The following is a 15,589-nucleotide window of genomic DNA, read 5'->3' as shown; positions in this document are numbered from 1 at the left end:
ATCAGCAAGCTGAAGGCAATTGTCAAAGGTGCAGAATCCCTAAAGTTGAAAGTTTGCCCACCCCTGTTTTAAGGGCAACTACAGCCGTTTGAATAGAAACACTTCCCAAAGGATTGCTTACCACTACAGATTTTTTTTTTTTTTAAAGCAACAAGATCTCGCCATCATTTTGGTCTATTTCTCCTTTGGAGTAATCACAGCTCATCCCTCCGTTCCGAGGTAGTCTCTATAGAAGGGACGTGGGATGCGACCCGCCTTTCACCTCGATCCTAAACACCTGTCTTTGGGAGCGAGTCCCATTCACTTCAATGGCCTTCATTGCAAGTGATCAGGAATAAGATTCCATCTTAATGCTGATTGGTGGGGGCGCATCCAGTCCAAAGATCGGCTGCAATCAAAAGAATGCACTGCAGGATGGGGGGGGCGGTCTGTTCGTGGTTATATTCCCTGCATGCAGGTCAATCAATGGCAGCGTCGAACTCCGCAGAAAGCATTGCGGACTTTCAACCGAAGAGTTAGAGCCCAAGCCTATGCATGTCTACTCAGAAGTAAGTTCCATTATAGTCAATGGAACTTACTCCTAGGAAAGTGTGCATAGGATTGCAGCCTTAGACTGCAACCCTATGAACGCTTACACGGGAGTAAGTTCTTTTGAATGCAATGGAGCTTACTTCTGCATAGGGACATAGGATTATGCCCTTAGTTTTAGACAGACGAGAACATAGTTGTAGTTTGCACTGAGATAACTACCACTCTTTCATTTGCACAGTCACTAACTCGAATTAGACGCTCTACCTGACCCACAATATTCACTGAAATACTATGAGGAAGTCACCTTTTTTTTAAAACAGGTTTAGTTTCTCGGATTGTACAACGGTTATATTAGAGCAGCCATTTTCAACCACTGTGCCATGGCACACTGATGTGCCGTGCGTGGTCCACAGGTGTGCCACAGGAATTTGGGGGAAGGTCATTTATTAGTAGGGCCCATTAGTAATTAGTATTAGTATTACTAATGGCCCCATTAGTAGGGCCAACGGGAGTTGTGAGCCTCTCCCCCCCACTGGCAGCATGGTGTGCCTTGTCAATTGTCAAAAACCTGATGGTGTGCCTTGACCATTTTAGTGTCTTGTCAGTGTGCCCTGAGATGGAAAAGGTTGAAAATCACTGAATTAGAGGGCGTGACTAATCCGGGTTGTGTGATCTTGAGTAGGGATAAATGATCACGCCATAGCTGCTATAACTCTAAAATCCAGGGCATGGAATATCTGTGACCATGGCTTTCCAGAACACACTGATAGGTTCCTGCTATCAAGACAGTCCCTTTCCCCTTCCTCCCCCAACACCGCCCCTCACTTAATCTGCAGGCTGGCAGTCCGATCCAAAAACCAGCTGAGCAGAGCGCTCTCATGTCAACCAGTAGAAGCCAAGTGTTCCACTTTAACTGGTTCGTGGATCAGGGCCTCAGTTTTTGTTTTTTACCCCTTTGGTGAGCTGCAGGATGTAAAAAGAGAGGAAAATCCATACCTCCCCCATTCTTAAAGGCCAGGTACGGGAACCTCCAGACATTGCCCAGCCCCACTGCATAACCCACCATGGAGAGGATGAAGTCCAACTTGCTCGACCAGTTTCCCCGAGCTTTATTCTCATCCCCTTGTTCGTCATCCTGAAGGAAAGGAGGGAGAAGACAAACACAAAGGCATCATGTGGACCCGAAGAGCCCTGGCAGCAGAGTCAGGTCAGAAGCACCTGCCGCCACCCCTGGCTGGGCTCGGTGACTTCTGCATCTGACTAGACGGTGAGCCCTTCGGGGACAGGGAACCAGGGATGGGTTTACTGTATTTTGTTATATAAGCCGCTTTGGTTGAAAAGCGGTATATAAAGATTCTTAGGGCCTGGTCCTATCCAACTTTCTAGCACCAATGCAGCTGCAATGCTGTCCCAAGGTAAGGAACAAACATTCCCTTACCTTGAAGAGACCTCCATGATTGCCCTCTCGACCACAGAACGCAGTGCACATCCCATGGGCATGGCTCCATTGGTACTGAAAAGTTGGATCGGGTTGGGCCGTTAATAAAATACACTCTGTGTGTGTGTGTGTGTGTGTGTGTGTGTGTGTGTGTGTGTGTACAGGCGTGCATGCAAAATCACAGAGCAACTGTTGCAAAGACAGAAATAATGGTGTCATCCAGCCCAAGCCACGCACTCTTCAGTCCACCTTGCAGCGTTTACACCGTTTCTGCCCAACGTTGCATATGCGCAACAGGGGCCAAATGTGTACATCTGCGGGCAGGGCACGAATGGGTTAAAAGCAAGTCAACTTCCCCATTTTCAGTGGAAATCCATGGGGAAATTTTTCCAGGTGTTTTCCACTGAGACAATAAGATTTCCACAGGGTTCTCTATGTCTGGGTGATGAGATGAGATGGGATGTCTTGGGGGTTGCACACCATCCCCTCCAAGCGCCTCTCCCTCCCTTCCTCCCCCACGTGTGAACGCGAAGGCCAAAATCCTTCCTCTGCCTGTCCCAGATGCTCCCTGCAGACCCCTCCAAGGGAAGGTCCGCTCTGCTTGACAGGCACCTGAGCCTCGCCCGTGGCAAACCAAGGGCTAAGCCAGAACGACAACCGACGAAGCCTGGGGGGGGGGGCAGGGGGTGTCCGGAGACACCCCCCCCCCGAAGGAGTCCCACCGGTGCGATGCGGCTGCGTTCAGCAGTAAAAGGCCTTGGAGGGGGATTGCCCCAATGAGTCGGGGGATGCCCCGCTTTTAAGCGCTCGCCCGGGGCCAGTGAGTGGGTGTCCTGGGCGTTCGCTCGCCATCCCGAAGCCCTTGGTAGCCACCCACTCAACCCTCCCCATCGCCTCCCTGGAGAGAGAGGATGGCGCTTCCTGAGGTTAGAAGTGCGCTGTGGATGATGATGAAGCTAGGGAACCCTTGCCCCTCTATGCCCGTCCCCACTGGGCGCTGACAGAGATCCCGTGCCAGGAGTGGGGAAGGGAAGGGGGCCCGCCTGGCGTTCGCCACCAGGGCCAGGAGAGGCTTTGGCACGTTCACTCCGACTGGGGTGGGGAGAATCACGCTCAGAAGGGGGTGGCAACCGAACTTTCCACCAGTGGCGTAGCTGGAGGGGGCGCAACGCACTAAGTCTTGCAGGGAGCCTCACCACAGCGTGTAAGGGATCCCTCCCCCTCCCCTCCGGAGCCATTCCAGGCGGGGGGAGCAAAACGGAGTTTATGTAATATTTTAAAACGGAGTTTGCATGGGGGGGGCAAGCGGGGGAGCCTGGATAGCTCTGATGGGGGAGAGAGGGGTCCCTTGCACGCCGGTGAGGCTTCCTGCAAGACTTCGTGCTTTGCAGTCCCTCTAGCTATGCCACTGCTTTGCTCACAATGCCTTTTGAGGGAGGCATTTTTTTCGGGGGCGGCCGTGGGGGTTCTCTGAACACAGTGACCAGATCCAATGGAGGACAGAGTGCCTCTACCTTTAACCCTTGTATAGCAGAGGGAATCTTGGCAGGTGTAGATTTTAAAACCCTTTCATGTTGAGCTGCACGGTGCACCTGCCCACATTCCCTCTTTTATACAAAGGTTAAAGGTAGAGGCACCGCGTCCTCCATTGGATCTGGTCACCCTGTCTCCGAGTCCCACGAAAACTATTTTGGCTGAACCTGGGAAGGGGGAGTGGTTTCACTCCCCCCCCCCACACACACACGCTGCAGTTGAAATCCCCTCCCCCAACTTTGCAGGCACTGCGCAACCCGCCTGTCTAGTTCACACGCAGGTCTGCCACGAGGGAGAGGCCGGCACGGATTGGGGAGCGATGCCCTTTTTCTCTCGGCTCCTGCCATCCCCCAGGGGCCAGTTCAGCTTTCATCTGCTCAGCTATCTCAAAGCAAGAGCCCGACACTGAAATGCAAACTTTTTGGGAGGGGGTGGTGGTGGCAAGCAGTGAATTAAGCTGGACTCGAAGGCGGCTAGGCTCACTTTCCTGGGAGTAAGCTCTATTGGCACAATGGGACTTTTCTGAGTAGCCATGCTTAGGATTGTGCACTTACAAAGGGGGACGCGCCTTTTACAGTAAGCCAGAATGGAGGGACGTGTTAATTTTATTTTATTTTGTACCCCTTTTTGGAGATGAGTTGGCTTGTGAGATAATAGCAGGTTTTCGAAAATGTAGCTGAATAGTCCCATTTGGCCAGATGTAGTTGCAGGCTGATCAGATGCCCTGTCCTGGAAAAGAACTTAAATGTCCTCCTTTTCCATGGGGTCCCTGCAGGCAGTGCATAGCCTTCTTGGAATTAATAAGTTATATGTAATAAATTATATATAATATAGTGTTTAAATTTAATAAGTATACAGTGTTTAAATTGACCACATGAAATCAATGGACGAGTGTTTTTAATTTTTGTTTGTCGTGTCCTACATTTCGCTTGGATGTCCTACATTTTGGGGTGCCTTGTCTTCTTTTGTCCTTATGACAACTGGTCACCCTGCATCTGGCGACCTGAAATCCTGGTCGACCCTACGTGACCCAGGCATACTGGATCCTACCAAAAGTGATGGTTGCGTGTGAGCAATCCCAGGGCCCAATCCTAGCACTGGTGCAGCTGCAATGCAGCCCAGAGGCATGGGAGCAAATGTGCTCTTACCCTGAGGAGGCCTCCATGACTGTCTCCCCACTGCAAGATGTGGCACACGCCCCACTGACATGGCTGCATTAGCACTGGAAAGTTGGATAGGATTGGGCCCCCAATCTGCAGACTAGTTAGACTGAGAGTTCAATCCTATGCATGTCTACCCAGAAGTAAATTCCATTGTGGTCACTGGGGCTTACTCCCAGGCAAGTGTGGATAGGATAATATCCTCAATATTATCCTCAAATAATAGACCTGAGGCCGATTTCGTTCCGCTGACCCCCGGAGCTGAGATGCCTGCAGCTCGGTGAGAGCGGATTCCGTTGGGGTCTTTGTAGGAGCCCCTTGGTCCGCGCTCCGGGGCAAGTGGTCACTGCTGCCCACAGACTGCTTTCATGCGGGAGGTCCGTAACCAACGGGGGGGGGGGGCTGGAACATGAATTCGGATTTGAATGTACAGATCAAACCCAAGTGGCTTCCGTGAGGGAGAAAATTTGTTGGGGAGTCGTCCCGAATTAAGGTCACCCACGACGGAAGCAGGACCGCTCGGAGGCTGAGGTCGCCACCACCGAAGTCGTGAGAAGCGATCCACTGGATCAGTGGCGTAGCTGGGGGGGACAAAGCACTAAGTTTTTCACGGAGCCTCACCGCAGCTTGCAAGGTGTATGCTTCCCCACGCCTGGAATGGCTCCGAAGGTGAGGGGAGGGGTCCCCTGCACGCTTCAGTGAGGCTCCCTCCAAAACTTAGTTCTTTGCACCGCCTCTAGCTACATCACTGCACTGACTTCAATGGGGACTGGAGTGGAACCACTCCTCTTTAAGAGCCAATCCTATGCCTGTCTACTCAGAAGCAAGCCCCATTATAGTCAATGGGGCTTACTCTCAGGAAAGTGTGGATAGGATTGTAGCCTGAGTCGTCTGCGGGTCGAGACAGAGGGATCTCAGAGGCGGGTCGAGCCTATGCTCGTCTACTCAAAAGTAAGTTCTATTGTCTTCAGTGTAGCTTACTCTCAGGAAAGTGTGCATAGGATTGCAGCCCAAGGCCAGTGTCAGAGACAGGCGCCCTTCTCCCCTTCAGTCTGTCTGCAGCCTGGTCCTGGGCGATCGCTCTGCTCTGCTCTGCTCTGCCAGGGTCCCAGCTGTGCGCCGCTTTCACCGCCCCAGCCGCGTTTCCCCTCCACGCAGCAGAGCCCGGGACTTGCTCGCTGACCCGGAGTCGGTCGGCCACGCTGGGCTTGTCTGCGCTGGAGTGATTGATCGCCCGGCCTGGTCCGGAGGGTCTGCCAGCAGCGCCAGCTCTCTCCCTGCTTGGGTGAGTTGGGCGGTTCTTTCTTATGGGGTTCCCATGGGGTGAGCAGGCAGAGGCTTCCAGGGGGGCTCCTTTCCCAGCCCTGCTGAAGGCGCAGCGGGGGGGGGGGGGGCGGCGCTCAAAAGGAACAGGGGCTCGCGGGGAGATGCAGCTCTTCCCAGTCAACCAAGTCTTCTTGGAGCCCCTCTTTAAGCGACCCCCCCCCCCCGCACGAGGGGGAAGGTTAATGAGGTTAATGGGCGATGCGGCATCTGGAGCGTTCTGTGGCTGGCATCCCACTGCAGGGACCGGCGAACGCCCCCCTGGCGCTCAGCCTTTGTTACCTGCCTATTGAAAATGTCGCTGCTGCCACCAAAAGCCTGAAGACATCTGCCAGCTAACAGTAGTCATGCCAGGCAAGCCTAGGCATGTCTACTCAGAAGTAAAAGGCACCCCCATACTTCCAGAAAAGTATGGATAGTATTGCAGCCGCAGGCTGGGAGTAAGCTCCATTGACTATAATGGGACTTACTTCTGAGTAGACAGGCATAGATGGGTTCTGATGCTGCAATCCTATGCTTGCTTTCCTGGGAGTCAGCCCCATTGAACTCAGTGGGACTTACCTCTGAGGTAAGGTAAGGTAAGCTTGGGCTATAAGACATTAATACAAAGATATTCAACTTTTCTGATTTCTGCTTCCCCGTTCAACAAAACTGACTGCTGAAATGTTTTCCTAAAGGGGTGTGTGTGTGTGTGTGTGTGTGTGTGTGTGTGTGTGTGTGTGTGTGTGTACGTACAACCAAAGAACAACCAGCGAACACACCTTTCTGCACGCAACGGTCTCCTAAAAACTCTTACTCGGAAGAAATTGTGGCAGGGAGTTCCATGGGTGCAGACTCCCAGGTAAGTCTGCCTGTCTTCCCGACCACAGGAGAACGTATTGAGAATCCTCCCTTAGGGGATTCCTTCTAGTGCTCAACCACGATCACCCTCTATTGCCCAAGCAAGGGCACCACCTCCAGCCTTGACCCTAGTCTGCAATAGCCTTTTGTCCCCAGGAGAAGAGGCAGTATCGATAATGTATCGATTAGGAATGGAATTCAATAACGCAGCATTTTCAGTCCTTGCTTTCTCCGGTGTGTTTCTTTTCAAGGGCTACCAATTCGTGCCCTGCGCACCTGCCCCTCTCCAGGACACCAGTGGGACCAGTTCGGCGTCGCGGCAGGGCCCAGCAGGACTTACCTCCGTGACACTGCCGGGGAGGACCGAGGTGTTGCCGTCGGTGCCCAGCACCACGGTGCTGGGACTCAGGGTCACCCAGGCGCCCGCGGCGTTGTTCTGCTCCAGGGTGCCCTTGCCCGGGCTCTGACTCGCCCGCCCGCCCGTGCTTTGCAAGGGGGGGATCTTGCAAGGGGCGAGGTTGGCGGCGCTGCCGGGGGCGTTCTTGGGCTCGATGGGGTCTTTGCCCAGGGCGGCGTTGGCTTGCGCGGGGGCCAGTTTGCAGGTGCCCACTTTGGTCCTCTCACAGTCGCTGCGCTGGGCTTCGTCGGATGGCAGAGGGTAGTGGTCGTTGGAGAGAGCGGTGGCCACCTTGGCCAGCTGGGACGGGACTTGGGAAGAAGGCAGGTTCTGCGGCTGCTCGCTCTCGGGGCTGTTCCGGATCAGCCCTGCGCCCTCCAGAGGCCCGGTGGCCCCCGCCTCGGGGCTGTTGACAAGCTGCTGGCTCATCTCCTTGGGACTGGCATAATCCTACGAGAGCGCATTGCAAGAACGAAAGGAAAGGAGAATGACGAGCAAAGGTAACAAGGCACAACAACAACGTCCAGGTAACAAGGACGCATCCACTCAGTGGCGTAGCTAGAGGGGGTGCCAAGCACTAAGGGCCCAGCCGGTGCAGCTGTGCCAATGGGGCATGCACTGCTTCCTGGGGGGGGGGGCAGTCACAGAGACCTCCTCAAGGTATGGGAAAATTTGTTCCCTTACCTGGGGCTGCATTGCAGCTGCACCGGTGCTGGAAAGTTGGGAGAGGATTGGGCCCTAAGTTTTGCAGGCACCTGAAAGCCTTGTGCAAGAGGCCCCTCGCCCTCCCCTTTGGAGCCATTGGGGGGGGAGCATGCCTCCGTTTTACTCCCCCCTCCTGGAATGGTTCCGAAGGGGAGGGGGAAAGGATCGCTTGCACGGCGCTTTCAGGTGCCTGCCAAACTTAGTGCTTGGCACCCCCCTCTAGCTACGCTACTGCAGCCACTAATATCAACGGTTTGCATTATGACCGGAGCTGCTGACCCAGGTGAGGCACTCTCTCTTCCAGGACCCTGAATGCAGCCAGGTATGGCAACATCAACGCCTTCAGTTCTCGCCTTGGATAAAATGTCGCCTCCTGCTCTCTGCCTGGCTGCAAACCTTCTTGATTTTCTCATCACGAGTGTTGGACGCTCCCTTCCCCGAGCACCATTGCAGAAAGATTCTTTAATTTTACGCCCCATTTCCTTTCTGTCATTCAGCAAGGCACGGTGGCTGGCGGGTGGGGGGCGGCGGAATAAGTTGCCCTCCCCCCATACGCCCAGCACGCTATAACTAAACTCAGTATTGGTTCTGATAGTCCCAATAACGTTTTTTTAAAAATCGATGAGTGTGGGGTGGGGGGGGGGGAGACTGCAAGAAGTATTAAAGCGTCTCTCATTTTAAAAAAGCTGGATAGTCCAATACTGTAAGTAAACTGCGAGTAATAGGGTTTACCTCCTTGTCAGCATGTTTAGGATTGCAGCCTACACCTGGAATCTTCTGCAAATTACTTGGACGTAAAGCCCACCTAATTCAATGAACTTACTTCTGAGTAAATATGGATAAGACTGGACTCTCAGACTACTTAACATCCGTCACATTTCTCCCGTCACTTCTTTTAATTTTCTACACCCTAATTCTCTCGAAGAGGTTTTAAAATTGAAATTCCTGCGTTACAATAACAGTAGTTCTACACTCATACTAGCATATGGATAGCTCCATGTACAGACTTTGCTATACTTGAAAGAAAATATGTAATTCCATTCCAAGCAGTTTCTTCTATATACTTGCTGTCCAGTTTCAGAAATCTCCAAAATTCACTTAACCAGCAAATGCAGCTTCGGAATATACACATGGACATTTTTCCCCCTTCACATGCAGGGTGACCCGATGTCATAACAACAAAAGAGGACAAGGCACCCCAAAATGTAGGACATCTGAGAAAACTTAGGACATGGCAAACTAAAAGCTAAAACCACTCGTCTATTGATCTCATGTGGTTAATTTAAACACTATGTTACTTATTATTAAATTTTAAATTATCTTACATATAATTTATTAATTACGAGAAGGCTATGCTCTGTCTTCAGGGAAGCCCTCACATGATACAGTTAAGTTCTTTTGCAGGACATGAGTCTTAAAAAGAGGGCATGTCCTGCAAAAAGAGGACGTCGGGTCACCCTGTTCATATGGTCACCACAGTATGATATAGAACAACGATTTTCAACCAGTGTTCCATGGCACACTGGCATGCCACGGGAATTTGGGAGAGGAGCATTTATTATTAGGGTGATGTTAGCCCCCCACCAGCAGCATGGTGTGCCTTGTCAGCTATTAAAAAGCTGGTGGTGTGCCTTGACAATGTTAGCACCTTGACAGTGTGCCCTGAGACGAAAAAGATTGAAAATAACTGATATAGAATGACGGCTACGGAGGAATGTGGGGCTTCAGGACCTTGGCCAGTTCCCAGGAAATTCTTTTCATCTCCATCCCCTAGGAATCTTTTCAGCCCCCCCATCGCAGCCACCCTTAATTTCAATCTGAGCACAGATCCAGGGGATGAGAAAACCGGTAAGAAGAGGCTTTCCCATCCCGAGTCTCCTGTGCAGAAAAAGCCCCACCGCTGACTTACCATCTCGCCAAGAGCATCCGCTGGAAGCCAGAGCTAAGAAGCGCGGAGCAGGCAGAAGGGCTGGACTGGGTCCTGCTCAGGAGAGAGCCAAGCTTTCTATAGCTCCGCGGGAAAGCCGGGCTTTGCGTCAGTGCATAGCAAGGTGCCCTTCGCGTGACATTTTCTGGATAATCGGCGTTGGATAAATCATGACCACTGGATCCGGATTTTTAAAGGGACCCGCCGAAGCCCCAGCGCAGGCTGGCTGGCTGGCTGGCTGTCACTCAGGGCGCTAGTGGCGATGTGCGCGTTCCCTGTGACTCATCTGGGGAGATGCCCAGCCCAGCCCAGCCCGAGCAGAACTTTCTTGCGGGTCTCGTTAGGAGAGGCACATGCGAGGAACACGTCCGATTGCGCCCAAAGCACGAACGGGGGCTTCTCTGCCCGCCCCCCTCGCTCCCCCGCACTGCGCTACGCTCGCCCCTGGCCAGGAGCCTCTGCAATGAGCGCGGCCCCAGTCCCCCCAGGCGTGCGCGTCGCGAGAGGATTCACCCCCACGCCAGCAGCGCCATCGTCACCTTTCTCCTTTGCAGTGGCGCAGCTGGAAAGCACTAAGTTTGCAGGGAGTCTCACCGTGGTGTGCAAGGGGCCCCTCCCCTTCCCCTCCGGAGTCATTCCATGTGGGGGGGGGGCAAAGCGGAGCCGAATGCACCTGGAGAGATGGCCACTCGATTTCAGGTGGCCAAAAGGGGAGGGGGAGTTCTCCCCCTTCTGTCCGCAAAACTCCGAGATAGACCTCACCCAGGCGACCCTGACCACAGCCGCAAAGACACTCCCAAAAAAGACAGAGAGACTTTTGGGGGTTCTCTCCTAGACCACTTTAGTAGAAGTCTGTTAAGACACAAGCTGTGTGAAGCGGGGGACGGGGTCGATCTTGCCGAATCGTTTTCAAGTTCCGTGGTTTGGTGCAAGGTGCCCATGAATGCTATCTTGATGGCCAAGCTGAGGCATCCCACGCACCTCTCAGTGAATAATATACACCTTAGTTTGCCCGTGGTGATCACACCTTCATTGTTTCTCTTGAGCAATGAGAAAAGGTTTAGTTGGAGATGAAATAAAGAAATGGTCCCTTGTGCCCATAACCCACCCTGGAAAGTCCAGTGTACATGCTGGGAACTCACAGCACAAGCCTATGCATGTCTACTCAGAAGTAAGTCTTATTGTATTCAATGGGACATACTCGCAGATAAATGTGGAGAGGATTGCAGCCTTAACCACACTCCTGTGGAAATTTGAGAGAGAGAGAGAGAGAGAGAGCCTTGTGGATCAACAATTTTATTATTAGTCTTTCTATCTATTATTTTTTCTATAGAAATATATTTCACGCAAGCAATACATTAGAGACACAGAAAGGGGTACAGAGAGTGACAACGGTGAGCGCAGGGACCAAATGCCTATGGGAGGGACGTCGAGTCTGTGCTTATCCTTATGTGAAACGTGAGTGTAAGACACGATATAAGGACGATTCTCAGCAATGGTAACTGGAAATAACCCGTCTTCCTGGCTATGCTAATGGACACATTCAGGCTGCAATCCTATGCACACTTTCCCGGGAGTAAGCCAGCCCTGTTGAACACAATGGGACTGACTTCTGAATAGACATGCATAGGACTGGGCTGGGAGTGAGACAGGAAACCTTTGTGCCCATTTAAGCCTAAACGGATGGAATCGAATCTGTCCGCTGTGAAAAGGCGGTGGGGTCCCACACAGACTGCCTGAGACTGTTCATACAGAAACAAGTCCCTTTGAAATCAGTGTGACATCCTTTCAGGTAAGCGAGTTTAGGATCCGCCTAATTCACGTTGCGGAGAAAGGAGAGTTGACGTGGGGATCGACCACAATCCAACCAGTTACAGGGCCATCCTAAGCGTATTTATTCAAAAAGACGCCCCACAATGTTCAGTGTGGGGCTTGTTGGACCACCAATAAACCACCAGTAAACCAGTGCTTTACTCCGGGACTTCAGGATTTGCTTTGGTGTAAGCATGTCTATAGGCCAGTGATTTTCAACCTTTTTTTGTCTCATGACACACTTATAAAGGACTAAAATTGTCAAGGCACTTCATCAGTTTTTTTACCATTGACAAAGCACACCATACAGTTGATGGGGGGCTTACTTCCCTCAATGGCCCCACTAATAAATGACCCTTTCCCAAACTCCCACAGCACACCTGACGACCATTCAGAGGGCTGCTATAGGCAATGATGTCTGTTGTTATTTAGATGTAAACAGTTGAGACATTCCCTTTATAGAAGGGGTTTTGGTGTTTTACTTGATTCTCTGCAGTCGTCTAGCATAAATTTCCACGGAAGACAGGATGCTATTAGCCCAGATTGGTGCACAGAGTGATCTCGAGTGGTTTACTGGGTCATTTGGGTTTTTGGTCCTCAACAGACAACCTCTCCCCCTGGAGATTAAAGGTAGCAGCCCAGCATTTTCTGTAGCTCAACTCCTCGGTCTCAAATCGACACTCCTGTAATTACCACGATTAGCAAGATATTTATCTGGTGCATTAAGTGGGGGGGGGGGAGAGAACCAATAGGGGTGGGGAGCAGCCCTTGGTAAGTAATGGTTTTTGCTATGTGTGCTTTTGTTTCAAATTACGGTCCCAAATTGAGAAACGCATCAGAGGCGCTGCTTAAAGGTAGTCTTAAAGCTACCTTTACTACCTTTCCATATGGCCTATGGCCTGATCCAGCGGGGCTGTTCTTATGATTTTACCTTCAAGATCTCTTGATCTTTTAAAGGGAATAAAAGCCAGGCATTCCATGTGCTAAAAAACAAACGAAAACATTTTTAAAAGACTTAAAATACAAGATATATATATTAAAAATAATAAATAACGTAGCACTGCACAAGATAGCGGGGGAAGGATAATTTTTAAGACAAAGAAACCAAAATATGCCTTATTTTTTTTAAAATGTTGCTTTCTTCTTTTTCTCTTAAAAAACGAAGAGCAGTAATTCAACCAAAATTAAGCTATAAGCTCCTCCTGAAATCAATAGTGGCTGGGATCGTGTCCTAGCCACAGAGCGGTTTGGGAACTGAATCGCCCACTCCACTCCACCCCAATAGAGGCTTTGAATATGGGAACTAAATTAAAAGCGACAAGCCATCACCCTAAACGACGAGTTTGGTCAGACAGAGCTTGACTGGCTGGGCAGAGAGATTTCAAGAAATAAGATTTCGATTTTTCGCGTTCGAAGTAGGATAGGTATTAATTTAAAAAAAAACAACACACACACATTATTTTTTCTATTTTGATGCGTGTGAGGTATTAAGCAAACTTTTCACTGTTTTCCCCCAAAGTAGAAAAACCTATAGTTTGATTTTGACATAAACGAATTTTAATTTTTTTCTAACAAACTAACCGAGACCAAGCATATTCACCTCCAGTGAAAAACACTTTAGAAAAAGGTGAGTCACGACCAAGGAGAACTCGAAAAGCGAAGGTTCGTGTTTGGAAAGAACCTTCCGCAACGTTTCCATTCCTCCGCCCCCAGTGTAAGAGGGCGCCTTGTCCCTAGTTTTTGTTTTCAGTTACAGGCTGAGCCCAATACTATGCATGTCTACTCAGAAGTAAGTCCCCTTAGAGTCCATGGTGCCTACTCCCAGGAAAGTGTGGATAGGATTGGGCTATCAGATGGCTTTAAGATTCATGTAAGCGAGGAGATCACAGCCTTTGTAATATTCCCCGAGGTACTTGGGAATGTATCTTTTTAACCACAGCGAGCTGGTTCTTCCTCCCCAGAGCCCTGTGCTGAGTTCTCTTGGGTCCCCCGTGTCTGAAACTATGCACACTTTCCGGGGAGCAAGCCCCACTGAACAGAATGGGACTTAATTTTGAGTAGACCCGCTTCAATTCCTTTTAAGGCCACAACCCTATCCACACTTTCCTGGAAGTAAGCCCCCTTGAATACAATGGTACTTACTTCTGCGTAGGGATGCGTAGGCTTGCACTGTAACTCATATCCGCAATGCCCAAATCTACTTGCACGTCACAGGGTGAAAAGCCCCCCCCCCCTTAAAGGAAAGTTGCCTGCCCCTAAAGCAACCATTTTCAAACACTGTGCCATGGCGCACTGGTGTGCAGTGAATGGTCACCAGGTGTGCGGCGGAAATTTGGAGGTGTATCATTTATTAGTAGGGCCATTGGGGGATGTGAGCCCCCCCCACCAGCAGTGTGGTGTGCCTTGTCAATGGTCAAAAAACTGGTGGTGTGCCTTGACCATTTCAGTGCCTTGTCAGCGTGAGATGAAAAAGGTTGAAAATCACTGCTTTAAAGCGAGTCTTGTGTATTGACCCCCTTCCTGGAACCCTGGTGTGGATGGATCAGGTCCTTTTCCCAAGCCAGAAAGACGCAAGACTGGGTCGCAATAAGCCCCCGAGGTGTCCTTGCCTGGCTGTTGGCGTCATCTCTGTTCAAGTGGGCAGCAGAGCCCAGCGCTCTGAAGGCTCAGTGGTCTTTTTTTATTTGGAGAAGGATTATAAATAGCCAAGCTGGCTCCTTGCCTTTAAAAAAAAAAAAAAAATCCTCCCCCGCCTTTGCCCTTCATCCCCCTCCCCCCTTTTTCCTTTTGAGGGCAAGAAGGGCGGGTGGTTGCGTGGCCGAGGGGGGGGCCTCGAACTGGCGTCATCCGAGCCCAGCTGCGGAATTGAGCGCAGAGCGAGCGAGGAGGCGCAAAGGGGCGCGCGGCTGGTGGTCGAGTTAAGGCAGATCGGAGGGGCTCTTCGCCTGGATTCTTCAGCGAGCAGTTTCTCACCAACGGGACCGTTCCTAAGTGGGTTGGAGGAGGAGGAGGAAGAGGGGGGGCCCTGCCTGGCGCATCGGTGACTCAGAATCCTGCGGATCCAACCGGGGCTCTGGAAGTTTGAAGAGCTGCCCATAAACTCCGGCACGTCAAACCCAACTTATCCCACTGGTTCTTCACGGAGCCTTGCCTCTCAGTCCGCCTGCACGACCCCACCGGGGGCAAAAGGGACCGGCAAGCCTGTCCACGGAGCTTCCTACAGTGCAATCCTATGCATATTTACTCAGAACTAAGTCCTGCTCTGTCCAAGGAGGAGGGCTTGCTCCCCAGGTAAGTGTGCACAGGATTGCAGCCTTCGGGCCCAATCCTATCCAACTTTCCAGCTCCAGTGCAGCTGCAATGCAGCCCCATATCTTGAGGAGGCCTCTGTGACTGCCTCCCCACCACAGGATGCAGGGCACGCTCTATTGGTGCAGCTGCACCAGCACTGGAAAATTGGACTGGATAGGATTGGACTCCTGGGGTCTGAAAAGGAGAGATGCCAGGATTCAGGTTTTCCCTGAACCCTGACCTGTTCCCCTAACCTGTCATCAGCAGCAATTATTCATTGAAGATGGAACAGCAGTCTGTACATGCTCATTGGCATGCTAGTATTGTTTCATAGGTTTTAGATAGCAGGGAGGAAAAAGGTTCTAAATTCTAAACCTGGCTTCTTTTACGCCCTCCTCCCCTGCAAGGGGCCACCTTTTTTTTCTTTTTACCTTCATGGGAATAATATGTGTTCTTTAGACACAGCTACACCTGTAGTGGTTTGAAATGGCCAAGCCAGGAGGAAAGAGGGAATTGTGTTCCATCCATCTTCTTAGGGTCCTTCTATGCCCTGCTGAAATTGCTACTGGGCCAAAGGGGGGGCGGCACCCTTTGATTCACCTCCACTGTGGCAGCTCCCTACCAACACATTC

The sequence above is a fragment of the Tiliqua scincoides genome, chromosome 1, assembly GCF_035046505.1.
Source record: "Tiliqua scincoides isolate rTilSci1 chromosome 1, rTilSci1.hap2, whole genome shotgun sequence".
In the NCBI taxonomy this organism is placed as follows: domain Eukaryota; kingdom Metazoa; phylum Chordata; class Lepidosauria; order Squamata; family Scincidae; genus Tiliqua; species Tiliqua scincoides.
This window is presented reverse-complemented; position numbering follows the sequence as displayed.